Source organism: Cydia strobilella, chromosome 15, assembly GCF_947568885.1.
Source record: "Cydia strobilella chromosome 15, ilCydStro3.1, whole genome shotgun sequence".
Classification (NCBI taxonomy): Eukaryota; Metazoa; Arthropoda; class Insecta; order Lepidoptera; family Tortricidae; genus Cydia; species Cydia strobilella.
In genome coordinates, this window is record NC_086055.1 from 9,913,263 (window position 1) to 9,920,124 (window position 6,862).

Below are 6,862 nucleotides of genomic sequence, written 5' to 3' on the forward strand. Positions count from 1 at the left end.
AGCGAAACGGCGAACATAGTTAAGTGTACGGGTGGTGCAAAATAAATGAAATTAGCAAAATTTGGGAAAACAATTTAGACAAATATAATAAAATACATAAACTCCTACTATCCAATAAATCATGCACTACATAAATTAATACATACATTTTATATATAACTAATACCTATATATATACGAGTATGTCGAGGTAGCCATAACAACAGTGAGTTTCATAGAGAGCACGGGAGGATTAAGACTTAGATAAATAATGTTCCTTTAAACGATTTTTAAATATAGAGAGGGATTTACGAGTAGCACGTCTAATATTGATGGGCAGAGCATTCCACAACCGAACTGCACGAAAACTGAAAGAATTGTTGTAGACCTTTGAAGAAGGAGGGGGGAAAAGTAGAAGATTTTGAGAGCACCTGACAGAATTAAGATATTTAAAACGGACTTTGAGATAGCAGGGAGTGTTTGGGAGAAACAGTACCTACGGAATAAAGAAGATGAAGAATATGAGAGTCGCGGTGGAAACGGATAGGCAACCACTTGAGCTGCGTACGATAGCTCGAGACGTGGTCAAATTTACGTAATCCGAAAATAAACCTAATGCTAACATTTTGAAGCCACTCGAGTTTATTCAGTTGCTCTTCTGTTAGATCTAAATAACTAATATAGGCATAGTCCAAAATGGGCAACAGGAGAGACTGGGCAAGCGCAATTTTAGTGGCAAAAGGCAAAAAGTTATGAACTCGTCGTAGGGAACCCACAGCTGCAGCTGCAAAGACCTCTCTGCTCACCTCACTGACCTGCGGTATCCATGAGAGCGTACGATCAAAGACTGAATTCTTCATCTATATGTGGCTTTCCATAGGAGAAGGGTCTTTATGCTTCATGTGCATAAGGACCCTTCTATGATGGCAAGCCACATATAACCTGCAGGCGCGACGTAGGAAACGATTTTGACAATAACAACTGCTTTATTTTAACTGGATACGCACGAAATCCAGGAGAGATAGGTAGAGCGGAAATTCTTGCATTCAATCAACTTTTTGTCTCTGTTTACACATATTCCATAATTTAATTCAAATTGCTTTCAATATGCAAGAATATCAAGTTAGGTTTAGTCTGAGCAATTTTTTATTTCCTCAATATTATTTTATTTTTATTTTATTTATTTGGCTCACAAAACAAGTTACAGACATTTATATAAATTACATTAATGACTTACAGTTCAGGTCTGGACCATAACTCTAAACATGTGTGCACAAAAAGAAAAGAACATTCAGTTAAAATATAACGCTAGAGGGAGGAGATGTCCAGGAAAACTATATAAATAGTAGTAGGCAATTATTGTATGGAATGTGCAAGAAAGTTGTAATGTAAATGGGCCATTGGCCGGTCACTCTACTCGTACTCTTGAAATGAAAAAATGAAATGCTGGGACTTGCCTATTCCATTACATTTTTGTTTCTGGGAGAGTAAAGTCATTCAACATGTAATTTATTGGTTTCTTAGTTAAATAATTTTAACTATCTCCGAGTCGTAAGCTCAAGAGTAATGAAAACAAGTCACCTTCTACGGAACTTTTGCTAATCTTTCTATGCCATACTTCGTTCTTGTTAGCATTAGAAAGAACTTCGCAAAAGTAAGCTTGAGGTTTCATAGGGCACTTTTTGCGGTAAAATTTTGAAGTAAATTAGAAGTATTGTCCATTCCATTATTATTAACAATTAAAGAGACTGATAAATATAGCACGCTTACATAGAACTATTTTTATATGAAATACAAAGTGATCGTTCTCATTGCTGTTAAGTGTAGCTTTAGTAACTGCAGCTAGAGTAAGAATAGCGCCTGGATAAAGTCTAATAGCAATCATTCAATTTAAGCATATGTTTAATTGTTTACACAAATTATCAGGCATTTCATTAATTATCTCAATTCCACCCCGCTTTTAACCCTCTTAAGGGATGACTTTCGGTATGAAAACAATCCTATGTCCTTCTCCGGGACTCAAACGATCTCTATGCCAAATGTCAAATCGGTTCAGTGGTTTAAGCGTGAAGAGGTAACACACAGATAGACATACAGACAGACAGACTTTCGCATTTATAATATTAGTATTGATTGTCCCCGCTTCGTCAAAGGTTTAAGGGATATAGCACTTAGCAAGAAAACAACGCAAGTGCGTATACAAGGAGGCAGTCATAAAATTACCTTAGTTTTAAGTACATTAATTTGACGTCACAATGAATCTTTGTCAGTATGGTGTTTTGGGATTTCTAAATCCTACAATGACGGCAACGGGGCGTACATTGAATACATGAGTATTCAATACGTGCGCAGTTATAATGCGTATGGCCGCCAAAGAATATTTTGTATTTCCATACTGCTCTATCAGCCATTTAGAGGCCTACATCTGAAATAAATGAACAGTTAATTACGTCTTACACCCTTCAGTGGGAATCTACTTTTATTGTATTTTTTTTATTTTAAGTAGGTAATACAAATTCAAATTGATACACAAATATATTGAATCTTGTGAAATAATTCTTAATGACATTCCTATTTACTTGGGAGTGGGATTAATAAATATAAATTGTCCACTTCCTCACTGCTAAGTGTTTGCATAAAAACAAATATTCATCCGCACCTGGAATATGTTAAGGATAAATCATAGTAAATAATAGTAACATATTTCCTTAAGCAGTAGCCAAAACTTCAAGGCCAAAACATACAGAATGACTAAGTATGACTTGACTCAAGTGGAATCAAGTCTAGGGCAGGTTAAAGGTTTCAACGACCACCTTTGTAGATGATAACCCTGCCTACGAGTAGTACTGGTCCTTAGGCGTACTATGGACAGCTTTATCCACACGATAAAATCATCATTTTCCTCGCATTATTCCGGCATTTTGCCACGGCTCATGGGAGCCTGGGGTCCGCTTGACAACTAATCCTAAGAGTTGGCGTAGGCACTAGTTTTTACGAAAGCGACTGCCATCTGACCCTCCAACCCAGAGGGGGAACTAGGCCTTGCTAGGATTAGTCCGGTTTCCGCATGTTTTCCTTCACCGAAAAGCGACTGGTATAGTACATTTCGATGCTAGTGCGGAAAGTATGTCATTACTTCACGAGTACCGAGATATCTAGCCACGAGCCGTAGGCGAGTGGCAAGACTCGGGACGAGTGAAGAATGACATTTCCGGACGTGTATCGAACGACGTTTTTTAATACAGTTGCGAAAAAATTATAAAAACAACAAGTAAGAAACAAAAACTTTGGAAACTTAAAACGCCACTTAGTAGGTAGTAAAAGTAAGAAAAAACGCCTCTTATTTGACAGGCGTTTCGGCAGCTATTCCGTTCCATTCAGACAACTTATTAAGAACGGTTTTTCAATATTCAATATTAAAAAATAAACGTGTTATATAGTGATGAGGTAAGTAATTAAATTATAAAATATGTATATTTTTCGTATTCTTACATTAACAGTAGGTTTTAATGTTGATTATGATGTTTAAAGGAAACTAATATTAACACTCATCAATAAGTAGTCATGAATTGGAACAAGTATAAATTTAAAAAAATTGGAAAAGTAAAAAGCACTAGTTCGCGAAAACCAACTTTCCGCACGCTAAACAGCTACGTAAAGTAGTAGTAGTAGTGAGTAACTGTATTAAAAAATATCAAATGATATTTCGTACATAAATTCCGAAAAACTCATTGGTACGAGCCGGGGTTTGAACCCGCGACCTCCGGATTGAAAGTCGCACGTTCTTACCGCTAGGCCACCAGCGCTTCCACACGATAAAATAAGGGTCAATTATTAACATTTAGCAAAAATTTACGTTGTATTCTGTAAAGTTTTTTTTTATTTGTTATTTTTGAACTTTAATTTGTCCGTGATTTCCACGGGTCGGGCGTGGAAAACTCGAGTCACAATTTGTACGAAAGTGTTGATACGATAGATGGTAAAAGCGCAACTATGCTATTCGTTCGGGGCAGGGCTCGGAACCGGTATTTTTTAAAAACCCCGAAATAGCCCAATATTTTGATTTTTTTTTATGCTCATTACGTAGGACTGAATCATGTATTTAGGAAACAATTTTGCATTATTAGAACGTCCCATTAAAAATGAAATTATAAACAAAAGAACGAAAAAGAACGTAATAATACCTGTATTTTTGTATGGAGCAAATACCGGTTTTCGACCCCTGGTTCGGGGTTCAAATTTTAATAACGATTCGCTACAAGACACTGAAAATTTTTATAAGTACCTAATAGTAACTTCAAATATGTATAGCGATAGTTTGTCGTACTCGTAGTGTCGTGAAGATACGAAAAGAATGTAAATAAACAAATATAAAGGCATTATCTCTGTAAACTCAGTTTACTTTTAGCAGATTGAATCATACGTGATACCCTTATCATTCAAATTATACAATGGTACATACATACAATATATCATATTTTGATATTTTTAGTTGTTTTACTATTACTTTTATTTGAGTAAATAATTCAAATAGAATAGCTTTAACGGATAACTCTTACACCGTCCCTTTTCAGGTTTACCTTAACTGATTTTTTTTCTCATTTTCAGTAATGAACATTCTTTAATCGGGATTCTTTAATATATATTTGATGGAAAAGGCTCGACAGTGCAAAGCACGGTGTAGGACGGCCTCCACGAAAATCGAAATTGAACGTCATCGCTCTTGTCTGTTCGTGTGACAAAGAGGCATATTTTGAATTAAATACGTTTTTTTTTTAATTTATTATTTTACAGGACCTTTATACTGTTGTACATATCGGCCCTATAATTAAGTACGTTGTTCGGGGTAGCTCGTTAGGCGGCCTTTCCGATGAGGCGGAGATGAGAGGAGAGGAGATTCTCACCAAGAGCATGGGTTGTACCTACCTAATCTAGCGTAGCCGAGAAGATAACCAATGCTCTGGTTGATTCCCGCTCTTCTCCTCTCATCTCCGCCTCAGTAGAAAGGCAGCCTTAGGCTCGTCAGGGAGAGCTGCTTTTATAATTATAAAAAAACCGGCCAAGTGCGAGTCGGACTCGCGCACGTACCAATATCTACCTATTGTTTTTGTATTTGTTGTTATAGCGGCCACAGAAATACATCATCTGTAAATATTTCAACTGTCCAGCTGTGTGTATCGCGGTTCATGAGACAGACAGACGGACACTTAGTAATAGCGTCCCGTTTTTATCCTTTGGGTACGGAACCCTAAAAATAAACGCCGTAACATATCTGTCAATGAAGTAAGAAACTTTCAATATCGTAGTAGGTAGGTATTCGATTTTCAGGAAAGGACCCATTATTAATTTACGACTTGCGGTGTCTTCAAAGGCCTTATGTTAAAGGTGGATATGACAGTTCAAAGACAAGATAGGTGAGTCCAAGACAATGACCATCACTCCTCACAAATATTTGCCTGTCAAGGTGTAATCTGGCCCTAATCCATGGATCACTGTAATTCGAGCGAGCTCATCACACAGGCGTCATTTTGATACAATTTGAAGGTTATTGGCGTATAAACCGAGAAAAAACCTTATCCTAAGCAATTAAGGTTTACGAGTTAGGCATAATATAGATATAGGTAGGCATTAAGGCTGCAGTTTCGTACAGCTGTCTGCAAAATAATAATTAGCAGTTTATGAAAAAGAGAAAATTACAGACAACATAATTTTGTATGGTTTTTAATATGGTTGTGTTTTCCGTCAGAAGAATAAAGGATGACTCACGTTAGATCGGGCCGTGTCCGGGCCGGACCTTCCGGCGCTTCGTTTTCTATGGAAATCATCACGTGATCACCTGTCATGTCATAGAAAAGTAAGCACCGGAAGCTCCGGCCCGGACACGGCCCGGTCTAACATGAGTCATCCTTAAAGTAAATTATAAAAGAAGAGGTAACCCTTTATTTGTGGGACAATATACGATAACAAATTTATAACAATTAACAATAGGTATCTCAAGTATCCTGGAGGGGCGGATAGGAAGGAAGCGGGGTAGAGGAAAACCCAGACGCGGCTTTTTGGATCAAGTGAAAGAGAAGGTAGGGGTCGTGTCGTATCAAAAAGTCAAGGAGCTGGCGCGGGATAGGGAAAGCTGGAAGATACTCCACCGACAAGAGAATAACTCTTAAGTTAATGATGATGATCTCAATAAACTACCAAATGTTAAATTATAATTTATGTGTAGAAGTTCAACCCCTTCAAACAACCTAATAACAAAAGCAAATAAGTAATAAGTTGCAGCCATAAAAATACGAATGAAAACTGAAAATAACCTGTCTCCATTGTTAGCTTTAAAGGTATAATTAATACTTTTTTAATACTGCACGAGCCTAAAAATTACCAGATTATCTTGAACTGTGGATTGTAAGACTCAGGTAATTTGGTACGGGTCAAAAAATGCTGGCTGCATCATGTGACGGTGTTCTAGATGTCGTGGGGTTTCAGTTAGCGCTTTGGTGTCGGTTTGTGACGAATATAATTATAAAGTTTGATGGACCAGGAGATGCTTAAAAATGTATTTATCATTTATTGATTACTGTCTATAATGAAAACTAAAGTTTCCTGTATTTTGCTTGGGAAATAAATAACCACGGTATAGCACGGCGAGAATTAACTTTCATGGGACAATAATTATGTTCGTGTCATTGACTATATATTAATTCGTAAAGACGGGCCTTACGGGCACCAAGAATGGTGAATGGTGTCAGTGACACCGCTGTGCACGAATGCGAGCCAGGCTTGTAGTCCAACGCAACTAACCAATTCCACCGAATACACACCACACCACAGGCACACCAAATGAGAATGTTCGGTCGCAATTATATGTTTATATGAACGCCTATCG